Consider the following 15322-nt stretch of genomic DNA (forward strand, 5'->3'; position numbering starts at 1 on the left):
CCTGAATGATGACAGACATTAGCGGTGGAAAGGATCCTTCCGCTGATGAACAGAATAGTTTCAGGAGATGAATACCTTCAGAACTCCAGGACCTGTGAAAGTGAAAGCCAACATCCACACATTGGATAAGAGTAAGGAAATGACAGGCAATGAAAAGCTTTTGCTTTTAGAGAGGTCATGGAGTTAATTTTTGAATCCATGTAGTTACATTAGTTCAATTTTTCTAAGGTAGCCCAATCCTTATAACAGTCTAAGTGGCTGAGTAACTCTTCTACATTGTAAGTGTTGTTAGACTTTGTGTGAAGGCACTGAGAGTTCTAAAAGGGCAACATATAAAGCTTCCAATAAGAAAGGCAACCAAAGACTCTCTAGTTTAAATAAAGAGATGATCGAGATCCAAATCAACCTTTTTGAACAGTGCATATGTTAGAGCAATTGAGCTCTGAGGCTGTGACGTCACCCATTTTAAAGTAGGAGCCATCTGCAAACAGTTGATGCTGAGCCCTGGTAAGAATTTGATTGCTCCCTCATTCCAGATCATTTGTATCCAGGTACTTGGAAGATGGCCAACTGCTATTTTTATACATGCTGAAGTCTACATAAATAGAATGGGCTAAATTCTCCGTGGGCATAAATCAGCATTGCTCCATTGATTTCAAAAGCTTACACTAACTGAGATCGGTTGCTTTAAAGTGTGCTAGAACTCTAGCTACAGCCTATTTAATAATTCCAAGACTTATTTCCCTCAGCTTCCCAATCTATTTGTAATTTAACGCATTTTGATGAATTAAGAGAATGCACAGCGTGTTAAAACAGCTGTGCTTCAGACTACTTGTTTTATCCTTGATGTTGAATTCACTCAGATCCATTTTCCAAGACTTTTAACAACTTAAAGCTTCCAATAGCTGTTCGTAGTTTGGTCCTTTTCAGAAATCCCATTAGCAGCAAGTCGATTAATGGTGAACCCCACTTTGGAGATTGAAGAGCTACAGACTGCAAGAATAACACAGAAAAATTACCTGGTAGCCCGAAGCCCAGACTGTTCTGGTGAGCAAATGGGTGGCTATTAGAATAAAGAACACACATAAATTAAATTAGAACTATTTTTTTCCCACTCCATAAGTGCACTAAATCCAATATGCTTTCTATTCAATGTCACTGTAAAGCTTTGGGCATCCTTCTAATGTAATCACCAACAGAGTAATGAACGTGGCCATTATTCTATTGCAGGAGGCCATGCAGTGTTGCATTAGTAAGGGGAGAGTTTGAACACTGCCGACAGACTCACTTATGGAAGGGATAAATCTCACCAAACTGTTCTCCCCAACAAATAAACAGTGTATTCTGTTCCTGTGGGCTTTCTTCCACTGCAGGATCATACCAGTTTGTGCAGCCAGATGGTCATGGGTGTCACATTTGTGGCAATAAACGTACTAGCCTCCAGTAAGTTCAATCATGCCTTTCTCTGCTTGCGTTGCATGGCCTGAGGCAGGGCCAGCCACAGGGAAAATTGCACCCTGGGAAATCTTTATTATGGTGCCCCTCTTCATCATCACCCCTGGCTCCCAAGAGCTCCCTGGGCTTCCCCAGCCCCATCACCTCTTGGCCTTGCTGCCTCCCCCAGTGTTTGAAATTTGTATTGAAAGAGGTGCCAGAGCTCAGCTCTGGCCAAACTTCAAGCACTGGTTGGGTGACCTTTGACCAGCCTATGCTGGCTAGGTATCCAGCGCTGAAGGCAATATTACCCCCAGCAGCAGAACAGAAGGAAGGGTGGCAATACACCATGGACCGGGTGGCAATACACCATGGACCAGGTGGCAGTGTTGCCTTTAGAGCGGACCTCCAGTCAGCACACACTGTTAGCGAGTCGCCAGAGGTGGGGAAAGTATCCGAAAAGTTACTTGAGTAAAAGTGCAGCTGCTTGGGAGGGAACGTACTTAAGTACAAGTGACCAGTGTCCCTCTGGAAAACTACTTGAGGGAAAGTACACACACACATGCATGGGTGCACACATCTCATCTAGATTGTACTCAAGTATCCAGAAATGAAAGCTGCTGCACTTTACTCATGTAACTTTTGGGGTATTTTTTCCACCTCTGCAGGTCACCCAGCCAGTGCCCTGCTGCTGTGGCTTGTGATACCTGGTGCCTGGTATGTGGCACAAGGTGGCCTTTGTACTGTCACAGGGGAGCTGCATCTTGCCACAACCTATGGCCATCCCAGAACCCTCTGCCTACCACAGGTGCCATTTCTGGCTACCACAGGTGTCCCTAGTGCCCTACCTCTGCCTGTGCCACACTGATGACATCTTCATCATCTGGACCCATGGGAAGGAGGCTTTTGAGGAGTTCCACCGTGATCTCAACAGTTTTCACCCCACCATCAACCTTAGCCTGGACCAGTCCACACAAGAAATTCACTTCCTGGACAATACTGTGCAGATAAGAGATGGTCACGTAAATACCACCCTATACCGAAAACCCACGGACAGCTATGCTTATCTACACGCCTCCAACTTCCATCCAGGGCATACTACATGATCCATTGTTTACAGCCAGGCACTAAGGTACAACCGTATGTGCTCTGATCCATCAGACAGAGACAAACAACTACAAGACCTTTACCAAGCTTTCCTCAAACCACAATACCCACTTAAGGAAGTGAGGAAACAGACTAATAGAGCCAGACAGGTACCCAGAAGCCACCTGCTACAAGACAGGCCTTACAAGGAAAACAAGAGAACACCACTGACCATCACATACAGCCCCCATCTAAGGCCTCTCCAACACATCATCAGCGATCGGCAACCCATCCTGAACAATGATCTTTCACTCCCACAGACCTTGGCAGGCAGGCCTGTCCTCGCCTACAGACGGCCTACCAACCTTAAACAAATCCTCACCAGCCACTATAGATCACAAACCAGTAACTCTAAGCCTAGAACCAATCCCTGCAACAAACCCCACTGCCAACTCTGCTCACATATCATCACAGGACCTAACATCAAATATACCATCGGGGCTCCTTTACCTGCACATCTACTAATATAACATATGCCATCATGTGCCAGAAATGCCCCACTGCAATTTACATTGGCCAAACCGGACAATCGCTACATAAAAGAATAAATGGACATAAATCAGACTTCAGGAACGGTCATGTACAGAAGTCTGTGGGAGAGCACTTCAATCTCCCTGGTCACTCAGTAGCAGATTTAAGGGTGGCAGTCCTGAAACAAAGAAATTTCAAAAATCAAATGGAGAGACAAATCTCTGAGCTGCAATTTATTTGCAAATTTGACCCCATTAACCAAGGATTAAACAGAGACTGGAAATGGCTCGCACCTTACAAAAGGAGCTTCTCTGCCTTAGATGTTAATATCTCCACATTAGACTGACAATGGGCCGTATCCCCCCTGACTTATCTGACCTGTTTTTTCCTCTCTCCATATGTACTACTGACAATGGGCCTTTTCCACCCTGACTGTATAGACCTTGTCAGCTCTGTCCCTCCCTTTCACCGGGACCCCATTCTTTAAATACTCCTCTGAAACCACCCCCCAACTCATGCATCTGATGAAGCGGATCTTTGCCCATGGAAGCTGAGACTCCAAAATATGTTAGTCTATAAGGTGCCACAGGACTTCTTGTTGTTCTCCAATATGCTGGAGACACAGGTCCAGGAAGTTCACAAAGGACGAACTGAAACAGGAAAGAGAATTTAAAAACACAGAGTTTAGGAGAAAGGGGGTTAAGCAGGAAGAACTTATTTAAAACTGGTTATTATAAGGGGTCAAAATCCTTGTGCTTTTATTTATCTATTGTCATTGTGTCATTCAGTTGGTTCCTTTCCCACGGTGAGAATGGCTAAAATTCTATTTCCATGCTCTTATCTCCAGCACTTTTTTCTTTATAAGAGGCATGTGATGCTTGCTCTCCCTGACAGAAACATGAATGAAGAGGAGCTGTTCAAGATGCACGGCCAGACAGGTAGAACTGGCTCTGTATTTACTAGGAGCAAACAGTCAGGTGGAATGAAGGCTCGGAGTGCAGACAAAAGTCAAACTGAGGTAGGCTCTGAGGAAACTGAACCTTTGCTCAAGCTCAGAGTGAATCTTGACAAGTTACTTGATGCTGCATGATAAACTAATTCAGAACACTCAGGCTAGGTTTACATGGAAACCGCACATCTTCAGTGCAGCACCACTTCAGTGTAGACCAGGCGTGAGGAACTTTTGGGTGAGAGACCACTGACCAACAGAAAAATCAGTTGAGAGCCTCACAAGTGAAAGCAAAAACTTTAAAAAAACGAAAAAAGTCACCTCACTGATGTGGTCCCTGACTGAAAAACATTAAAAAAAAAAAAACAAAAAAACCGCTCCTCTCATTCCCGTCACGCACCAGCCCCAGAGCCTAGGCAAGTCAGGGCTAGATTTTGTGGGCCATCCTGGGTTCTGGGTGGGGCCAAAAATGAGGGGTTCAGAACAGGAGGTGGCTGCCGGGAAGCGGGCTTGGGGTGTGAGGTATGGACGGGAGGGAGGGTGCAGATGCCAGCTGCCAGGGGGGATGTGACATTATTGAATTATTAAATTGAATATTGGAGCCATTTCACTCACCGTTGTACATAGTGGCACCAATTCTTGTGCTAAGTAACCCAAGTGAGGTGTCTAATGAAAGCTGGTAACGCCTGGAATCTGTCTACCTTACTTGTATGTCTGTGCCATGTTTGTATGTGAAGTTATAGGTATTGGCTCTATAGCTGTATTAGAAATGTTCTAGTGATGAGTTTCACAATAGGAGGAGAGATCACCACCCCAGCCAGGATGATGGACTGAAGACAAAGGCTCAGATGCCGACTACACATCTCAGGAATTTGGGACTTGTCAGTGGAATGCAGGTCAGGTGTCAGGTGACATGGGCTGAGCGATGGGGTTGAAATCAGATGCCCAGATATCTGTTCCACACGCCATGTAAATAACTGAGGCGGGCTAGCAAAATCAGCCACCAATGGGAGTTTGCCACAATAACTCACCTGGGTCAGGTGACTCTGACCCTACAGTGTCTGATGTGAAGCAGAAAGAACTTTTCCTTCCACTTGAAAAACTCTTAGGTGGCCCTGGCAGTGACCACCTTGGTTCCAGTTTTGGGTCCAGTTCCAGAGTTCAGAAAGCCAGTGTTCCAGATCTTTAGTCCCCATGATCTAAGCCAATGTAACCTGGGATTGCAATACCTGGCCCTGCAGGTTTCCAAGACCAGCATCTGTTGAAGTGAGTCTGTGCTCACGAAAGCTCATGCTCAAAACTTTTCTGTTAGTCTATAAGGTGCCACAGGACCCTTCGTTGCTGTTACAGATCCAGACTAACAAGGCTACCCCTCCGATACTTAACCCCGCATGGTGTGTGTTTTCAGAAACTATCAAGGATTAGCATATAACATCACTGCCCTGCATCAATATCTGTAACTGATGTATGTAATGTTTCACTGTAACAATTTTTCTCTCTCACCCTGTTCTTTCTTTCGTTGTTAATAAACCCTTAGATTTTAGATCTGAAGGACTGGCATCAGCATGGTGGTTTGGGTAAGATCCAGGTATATATTGACCTGGACCTGTGGCTGGACCCTTTGGGGCCTGGAAGAATCAGTGTGGAGTTGGTGAAATAGGTTTTCACAACCTCTCACTTGAGTAGGGGCTTGTTGAACTGGGCATTTTGAGATAGCTGGGAAGTCTGCGGGTTTGCTTGTGTGGCCTCTGGCTGGCCAATGGGGCTGGCAGAGGTATTTTTGTGGCTGGTTTGATTTGCCTTAGTCAGAAGGAAATCACAGCCTGGGCTGTAAGTGGCCCTGATTTCAGCAATTTTACCCTGGATTGATTTCCTCTGCCATGCTCAGAAACCCCATCAATTTACAGAGGGGTCTGGTGGGAGGGGGTGCAGGAGAAGGCAAGGAATGTGGGGTCTGGGCAATAAAGAAGCACTTACCTGTGCAGCTCCCCACAGGCACATGTGGCTTCATGTCGCCTGTCCCTCCTAGGCCTGCCCTTACTGCTTCTATTGGCTGCATTCCAGCCAATCAGAATGGTGGGGGACAAGTCTCTCTAGGCAGCACTTCCCTGTGCTACTGTTCCCCCCAGCTGGATATCGGGGGAGAACCCTGAGCCTCAGGGGCTGGATTTGGACAAGTTGTAGGCTGGATCCAGCCCATGGGCCATAAATTTCCCACTCCTGGTGTTCACACTCATACAGCTCCAGGAGGGGTTTTCCCATTGCTGTTGTTAATCCACACACCCCAGAGGGACAATAGGGAAGAATCCTTCTGTTGTCCTAGCACAGACTAAATGGGGGTGGGGGGCAGGTCAGTTTAGCTACACCACTCAGACAGTGTGGTGTGAAAAATCCATTCCCCGAGCAAGATAGTTGGGTTGACCTAATTCTTTTAGTGAGGACTGGCGTTCCTAAGATGTGTGCTGATTAGCCACTCAGGGGAGAATCAAATGCCACCCATGTGCTTAGCAGAGCACCCGCTGCTAGGTTTTTGTTTCTACCGGTGGTGTACAGTTGCACATGCCTTGGTGCATATAAAAATTTATTCTCAACATGGTTGGATTAAAACAAAACTTGTATACTGAGGGCAAAGATTAGAAGAAACATTGGTGAGGAACTGGCACTGGCTGCTGCAAACAGTCCTGCTCCTGGAGTCATGCACAGAGTGGTGTTGCATCAGCAACTGGCAGTACTGACACATGCACACATTTATTTTTAATGTACCTTTGCCTCATATTAATATAACTAAGCAGCACCCCTACCAAATGTTACTGGTAAGACTGTGCATGACTTTTGTGGAGCAGGAACTAAAATAATGGTGACCCTTTAATGAAGGAGCACAGAAGAACATGGGCAGGAGAAGAGGAAGATGAGAAGAATATGGGGAGATTGGGAGCAGAGAGAACAAACTCAGGGAAAGGGAATAAATTAGCCGGAATGCTACGGATGCAGGTGGGACCTGTCACCAGTCCAACCCTGTTCAGAAAAATGTGTTTAATTCAGCAAAGCTTAAATTAAACATGTACCTAAATCATATGCTTAAGTGCTTTGCTGCTTGGGGTGGACTACTGAATCATTTCCAAAGCGTACCCCCTGTATTAGAACAAGCCATCACCGCCGCAACTCCTTTGATCTCACTGGAGTTATAGCAGGGTCAAATGTAGGCCATAATGGTTATCTATGATATGTAAGAGACAGGATTTCTTTTCAATTATGTGCCAGCCTGTAGAAGCTTATTTTTAAATCAATGCGCAAATAATAGAAAGTGATCTAATGAAAAAATATGACTGTGTCAACATATGCCATGCAAAGCATTTTTTTTTAAATATTAGGCACACACCCTAAAAGGCTTCTTTATTACATATAAAGACGGGCTGATTTTTTATTAACATAGAAATATCAGTATCAGGCTTGGTCTTCCCTAGTTTTGCTCCAGGAGCTCTTGGATATTTCAGAGAGTGAGTTGCTGCACCTTCATGAAAGTGGAGAGCTTTGGGATCTTTCTTCTTCTAAAATGTTCATTCTTCATAGAATTGAAATAAGCATTTTAAATACTTCGACCAGAAAAAGCTTCACTTCGATTCTCTTGGCTTTTTATAGTCTGGTTATTTCACTAGCTCTCAAGCCAGTGCTGCCTTTCAGGTGAGAAAGGACTTGAATATGTTGGATAACAGGCGGAGGGGAAAACCCCCACTAATTCTCTCAGACGTGCAACTATTCACTTAGACTACAGTTACGCTACAGTGTTCTGTCAATAGACGTCACTGTCGGAAGAGATTTCCTGACAAAACTTCTGTTGACAGAGTGCGGCTGCACACTAACAGCGGATCAAAAGAGCACTCTGCTCTGTTGACAGAGCTGCTGGACTGCCTGGCTGCTCTTTCAACAAAACAGGCACCCAGAAACACAGCAGACAGGGCTGCCCATTGTTCTGGATGCCCCGTCTATCGAGAGAAGACCCCCCACACACACCACCTCCAAGCATCCAAGCAGCTTTTTTGTCGACAGAATCTGTTGACACCAGATTTATGCCTCATGGCTGAGAGGCAGAACGCTGCTGGCAAAAGTTCTGAGTTTTGTCAGCAAACTGTTGACAAAATGCATTTTGTGTGCGGACGTCCCACCAGTTTAGTTGACAAAACCGGGGTTTTGTCAACAAAACTCTCGAGTGTAACCATAGCCTTAGACTTTGCAAAGAAAGCCCAGGGGCAGACCAAGGCCCCAAGTTGTCATGATTCAGTGTCAATCTATAGAAAAGTACCTTTCTGCCTCTTGGCACTGTTAAGGCAAGAGTCATTTCTCCGATGTCCATCACAGCAATGGCTTGTGCACCAAGCAGAATAGAACCCTTTGAAGTAGTGCTGAGGGAGGCTTTTCCCAATAACTTGATATACTTTGACTTCCCATATTGATGTGGCATGGATAAGATATAGACTGTGCTGCAAAGAGAGAAGAAGCTTGCTGCATCTCAGTCCTTCATAACTCATTCCTTTCACTAGTATGTGCTGAAATAGAAAGTACGCTGAAGACAGGAAATCATTTCATTCGTATCACAAGATTTTCTGATGGCAATATTGCACTCTAATGCTTGGCTACGAAACAAGTCCATGTCATCAGTGAAAGCAAGTGATATGGATGGATTAATTCAGCACTTTGTCTAGCAGATGTTGTGACAAATTCCTCATTGGAATGTGCACGTCTATATCGTACATACTGGTAATTAGGTTGAAGAGCCTTAGAAACAAATATCCGCACCTTCCATCATTCTAGACTGGCTATTTTTGTTGCTTCTCATTAAAGTGTGGGTTATATATTGGCAGTGCTATACTTTGGGACTTTGCTTCTCTAGTGATGAAGTGCATAAATGTTACCCATTTGCATGGCTTGGGCAGAGTTTTCAAACCCCGAGAAAGAGGGAATTTGCCAGATAAAATAACTCATCACAAATTGTTCACCCTGCTGTACCTGGGTCTTTTGCATATACTCAGACTCAAACTTTTTTCTTCTTCACAAGCCTAGAGGCCTACTTGCTGCCTTTCTATAGGGCAACCGAGCAACTCCAAAAACCCCCTTTCCCCTGCAGTTATCAGAGTTATCTGAGTGGGAGTTCAGCTGGCCTATGCAGTGTTGTGTGTGTTAGTTTGAAGTCTGGTTCCCACTTATGCTAAAGCCTCTCTCTGCTATTCCAGCACTATAAAGAGGCCTTGAAGTGGAAGTAAATTACATATACAGGTTGCACCTTTCAAATCTGATACTCTCTTGTCTTCTGGACCATGGTTGTTCCAGGGTGAGAAAGTACCAGGGTGGGGCTGTATCTTTTGCAGGAGCACTGCCTGCCCCGCAGCATCCTGGGGCTGGGAACTGGGAGCCCCCACTTCACCCCGTGGCAGCATGGAGCCAGGAGCCATAGTCCCTGACTGCCCTGCAGCAGTTCAGGGTGAAAGAAAGGGCCCCCACACACCTGTCCTGTGGGGCCAGGGACAGAGCCAGGGTTCCCTGGGGTGAGGGCAGGAGCTGGAGCCCTGTGGTAGCCCTAAGAAGACCCAGGCTGGGTCTGGAGACCTGCGGGAGGGAGGTTGGGGCTGCAGCAGCTCCAGGAGCTGTCTGTGGGCAAAAACCCTGGATCTCACCTCATCCGGCAAATTCTCTTGTTCAGAACCTGTCAGCTTCCAACCATGCCAGACAAGGGAGGTGCAACCCATATTCTCATTTAAACTGGAAAACAAGAACCTGGGTATGAAGCAGAATTAGACCTTTTGCCTTTGCTTTATCCTGGTGGTCACCCAAACCCTATTTCCAGCTGAGGAAACAATATCACGTATCCAAGATTTAAAATCCTCCTCACAAAAGGAATCTTACAGCTTAACTCACTGGGTCTGTCTGCATGAGACACCCACCCATGAAAATTAACCCAAAGAAACTGACGGTGTGGATTTGAAGCAGATTAGTTAAACTGTATTGAATCCCTGAATAGACAGCTGCATTCCGAATCCATTTTAAACTAAACTGAACTAAGGCCACTTTAAATCTGAATGAGGGTGTTCCCATGGGGATGGAATGGGATTTAATTAACCGACTTCAAATCCATGGCGTTAATTAATTCAGACTAAATTTTCCTGGATGTTCCTATGTAGAGAAGCCCTGTAGCTTGTCTATTTAGATATGTTGTGCTCCTCACCTTAGGAAGTGAGCATTTTACAAGGGTGGCAGTTAAAAGAAATACCTGGACTGGTTTGGTTTCCCCTCTTCTAATTTTTTCCCCATCATTGTTGCTGTGGGAAAGCAGGGAACTTAGCTGTAGCCGCAGCTGTGGGTGGGAGTGATGTTATGCCAACTAGGAAGGCTCCATCTTCCATGCTTCTGATTTCTCATTCTAGCTGTTCCTGAGGCAGCTGAGACAGTGGCAGGATGGGTGGTCCCTTGAGCAGTTGTGGGGGAACCTCTTTGAGGGTGGAGAGCCTTGGGTATCAGAGAGAAACCTTGGGTTTGATTTTATATTTGATGGGGGGCACAGCAGACTGCAGATGTCCGGGGGTGGTATTGCTAAATAAGAGAACTGCTGACTTCTGCACCAACTGGGCTTCTGCCCAGGCAAGAAGGGGTTAGCTCTGGGAGACAATGGCAAGCTGTGAATGCTCCGACTGGTGGCACACTGGAGGGGGTGCAGTCTTTGGACAGCTGTGCCCAGAAGCAGATGTTTTTTAGGATGCGTTGCTGTCTGAGTATTCAGCAGCTACGACCCTGAGGGGCTGCAGACTGGCAACAACTTGAGGGAAGAGGCATATAAATGAATGAAGTGTTGCAGAAGCCACAAGCTCCTCCAAGGAATTTCCTCTTCCTGCTGATTCACTATCATTATGCCCAGGCTCCACTTCAACCAACACTTCTTCTGCACATGTGGACTTCCTGAGCATTGGAATAGCCATCTAATCATGGCAGCTCATGATTACCTTTTGAAGCCCATTCATTAACCTGATGCACGCCGTATTCACTCCCAATGCGACATCTGCTGGCACGGAGCCTCTCATCCTCTTTGCTTTCGTTAGCAGAGCATAACCTGACAAAAGCCCTCCGCTACCATTTTCTTAACATGTCAAGCAAAACCCTGTCTCCAGATCAGAGCGGAGGTTCTGAGTGGCAAGGCAATTACTAAGCTGAGTGACAGAGAGAAGGAAGTACTTTTGCCCTGAAAGTTATCGCCAGCACAGAAACTTCTGCCAGCCGCATAATGACTGATGTCCTGTTGGGTTGTTACTATGGGTCTCATGCAAATGAAGTAGAAGCACTGACTGTTACAGTGCTTCTAATCAACAAAGTGTTATGCCAGTAATTAGGTTTCAGCTAAGTCACATCCCATCTCTTAGACATTAATTGGAGGAAGATATGCAGATTGCTGGTTAATAATAGAACCGCTATAGTTCCATAATCATTTCTTCTTGTTCATCAATTTGTTTGATTGCTTGTGTGGCAAACATTTGATCCCACATGTGTCTGTTTACCTATTAGAGCCTGATGTTTTGTAAGCAACATGACTGATCAAGCTAGTGACATCTTAAAGTGCTGCATCTTTTATTACAGACCCACTGGGTGGGATTTTCCAAAAGGCCGGGGCATGTTCTAAACTCAGCTCTCGTTGTTACCAGCACTGGGAGCAGAGTGGGGTGAATGTGGAGTAATTTTAAATTCCCACCAACGATTTCCAGCTATCACCCTACACAGGAAATGGGAGTTGAAATGATGCTGAGATGGACGGTGGATTAATGCACCAGAAGCCTGACTCCTAGAAGTGTAGACAGAGAGCAGACCCCTTGTACAGGTTGAAACTCTCTCACCCAGAACTCCCTTGTCCAACAACATCCCCTGTCTGGCAGGATAAGGGAAGTTGCTGGGCCAGAGCACACCTGGATCAGAGAGCTGCAGCTGTATCTGGCACACCGGACCGCAACTGGTGGCAGAGAGCTCAGCTGGCAGCTTGCTCTGGTGAGCACCAGGGGCAGCCCCAGGGCAGGCAGCCAGGTCAGGAAGCACCACTATTGGGAGCCAGGGGGGTTGGGGAGCCCCACTCTGGGGAGTCCAGCCTCAGTCAGGAGCCTCAGCAACAGCTCTGCATCTGCAGGGACCCAGTAGTGGCAGAGGAACCCTAGCAGTCCGACAGCAGGGAGCCAGCTGGGGCAGGGAGCCCTTCCGGCAGCCCTACAGCTGCAGGGACCCAGGGATGGCCAGGGGGAGCCCAACAGCCTCACAGGGGTGTCCTGCAGGAGTGGGCCCCCCCTGCAGGCGTCCTGGGCACCCGACTTCTCCAGGCCCGGTAAATTCCCTAGTTTGGGACCACTCAGGTCCTGAGGGTGTTGGACGAGGGTGGTACAACCTCTACTAAGTCTCATCACTAACATAATGAGAGACAGTTCCTGCCTGAAGAGACTTCAGGCTAAGCAGTTCAGAGACACAGGTATTATTGTGGCCATTTTATAGCTGGAGAACCGAGACACAGATTAGGTAACTTGTCAAAGTCTGGATCTGGGTCTGTCCCACGAAAGCGCACCTAATAAATTATTTTGCTAGTCTTTAAAGTGCTACTTGACTGCTCTTTGTTTTGTTAAAGTCTGATAGAGCTAGGAACTGAGCACAGATCTCCTGAGTCCCAATCCAGTGCTGTACAAATAATCTAACAGCAACTAGTTTTTATATAGTGCTCTTCTCCTGTGGATCCTCAAGGTACTTTACAATTATCCCCATTTTACAGATGAGTAAACTGAGGGGGAATGTGTTGGCCAGGGTTACCCCCTAAGCCTATAGTGAAGCTAGAAACTGAATCAACAGCTCCAGAGTTGTACTCTAGACCACTAGTCACTTAGATGCACTCTTTTTTTCAACAAAGACCTCTGAAAAGATTCCAAAACCTCTTATCTGTAGATGAAATCCTCTGCAGAGATCAGTCCTAAATACCTTCTTCTTCAGCCCATCCATTTATTTCCTCTTCCCTCTTTTTCTAGCAGCTGGTTCTGTGGCTGGTAGCACAATACTATAAAGATCAAGCATAAAGAACCCCAGGAGGAAAGAGCCAGCCAACCTTTTTATAGAATAAATGGTGTTATTAGGCTTGGCTGAGCTACTTTCTTACATTTCCTGGCAAAGAAGGGAAAATTGCTGGGGAACAACTATCAAGTCAGAACAAGAAGCAAAGCTAAGCAGAAATACACAGAATCTCACATTATTAATATGAAAACCAAATACTTTGCTTTTCCAGTAAATGCTCATTTTTGTCTGAAATTAAAGCTGAGTGGAGACTTTGATTTAGTGGATGAATGTCTAACACGAGAATCAGTAGCTGGTTGATCCATGAATTGGTGCCCTCTTTAATTGCTGAGAGCTGATCACAATGGCCAAAGGGAGAAATACTGAATTCACTGAGGAGCTATTTTAATCCCACTTCTTACTTTTAATTGGCAGTCACTTGCAGTAAAAATAAATGTGGGCCTCGTTGTTTCTTAATCCAACCATGCTGCAAGCCAACCATTTACTATATTCTTTTCCAGAGCTAGTGAGCATTGTTGAACACAAGAAGTCCTGTGGCACCTTATAGACCAACAGATGCTTTGGAGCGTAAGCTCTCGTGGGCAAAGACCCACTTCATCAGCTGGCACTCAGGGTGGAGTTGCATGCAGAGCACCTGTGGCCATCCCAAGCTGGAGGGACTTGCTAATTGCTTCATAGGAGCTGTGCAGAGCCAATCAGGCAGTCTGCAAGCTCTTTGCCAACCAGACTTTTAACAGCCTGGTCAGCAGTGCTGCTGCCTACAAAGTGAAGGAGTCTAAATGACCTATTACCACTAATGAAAGAAAGCTGAGAGTGATGGTGGATAGCGCTCTGAAAATATCTGCTCAATGTGCAGGAGCAGATGAAAACATCTAATGGACCATTAGGCACCGTTAAGAAAGGAACCGCTAATAGCAGAAAAAGGGAAGAATAAAAATACAGAAAATCATGGTGTGTGGGAAGAGTTCTTTACTCCTTTGGCATAACACAAGAACAAGGGAGTCACTGAATGAAACTACTCGGCAGCAGGTTTAAAACTAATAAAACAGGCCTGTATACTGGGGTGCAAATGTTGCAAATATACTCCCTGTCCATTTTCTCTCCCTTCATCCCTGCAGGGCATGATGGGGCAACAGAAGACACCCTAGAAGCTGTAGTTCTTCAAAGTTCTTTGTAGTTCTTCCCTGCCTAGAGAGCAGGCCCTGGGGCAGGGAAGGGACTACAATTCCCAGCATGTCTTTGGCCATCAGCAACAGGAAGTGGGGGAATGAGGGAATATTGCTTTCACTTATGATATTACGGCAAGATCCCAGAAGGGAATTTCTATAAAACCTTTATTACTGTATAAATTTTAATGTTACAACAAAATTGTTGTACCAGTCAGTTTCCACTCAAATTTTTCATTAACCTCTTTTATGTACACTCATTGAATGACTATTTTAAATTCTTTTATATTTTAAAAAAATGCAGTCCACGTTTACAAAAAAAAGTACCCCAACCACACAGAAATACTTGCATAGAGGCCTGCAGACGGACATACTTCTTTGTACAATCCAGAGTTAACCTACAGAACTGGTTGCCAGAGCTTATCGTGAAGGTCAAAAGTGTAACTGGATTCGGAAAAGAATGAGGTAAGTTCACAGAGGACAGATCCAGCCCCCATGGTCAGGGATGCAACCCATCCTCTGGCTGTCCCTAACCCTCTGGTTGCCAGCTGCTGGGAGTGGATAACAGGTCATATATTGCTCAGTAATTGCCTTCTTTTGTCCATCATCTCTGAAACATCTGACACTGAGCTCTGAGCCATTAGCCTGGCCAACATGATCATTCTTATATTCTTATTACTGGTGACTATGAAAAGCACCAACAGCCTAAATACTGAAGATCATAAAATAATAGAAATGCAGGGCTGGAAGGGACCATCAAGTTCAGTCCCTGGGCACTGAGGAAGGGCCAAGAAAATCCCATCAGGGAAAGGACATCACATAAAAATAACAGCACCAGCCCCACGATCTTTTCAAGAGCTCACAAAATATTGATTCTTTCTTTTCAGGACATTTGTTCCTTTAAATTACTCTTGCAAAGATGTTCATTCCTGTGATTGGGAAAAGTACTATAGTAGTGAAATAACTGCTAAATGAGTCTGCCAGTCACTCTAAAATCTTGCAAATCTAATAACTTTTCCCTTGAGATTCTTCTCCTGTGACACACACACTATTCTGCGGTTAGATGAGATGTGAAATTCAA

The sequence above is a fragment of the Carettochelys insculpta genome, chromosome 3, assembly GCF_033958435.1.
Source record: "Carettochelys insculpta isolate YL-2023 chromosome 3, ASM3395843v1, whole genome shotgun sequence".
Lineage (NCBI taxonomy): Eukaryota > Metazoa > Chordata > Testudines > Carettochelyidae > Carettochelys > Carettochelys insculpta.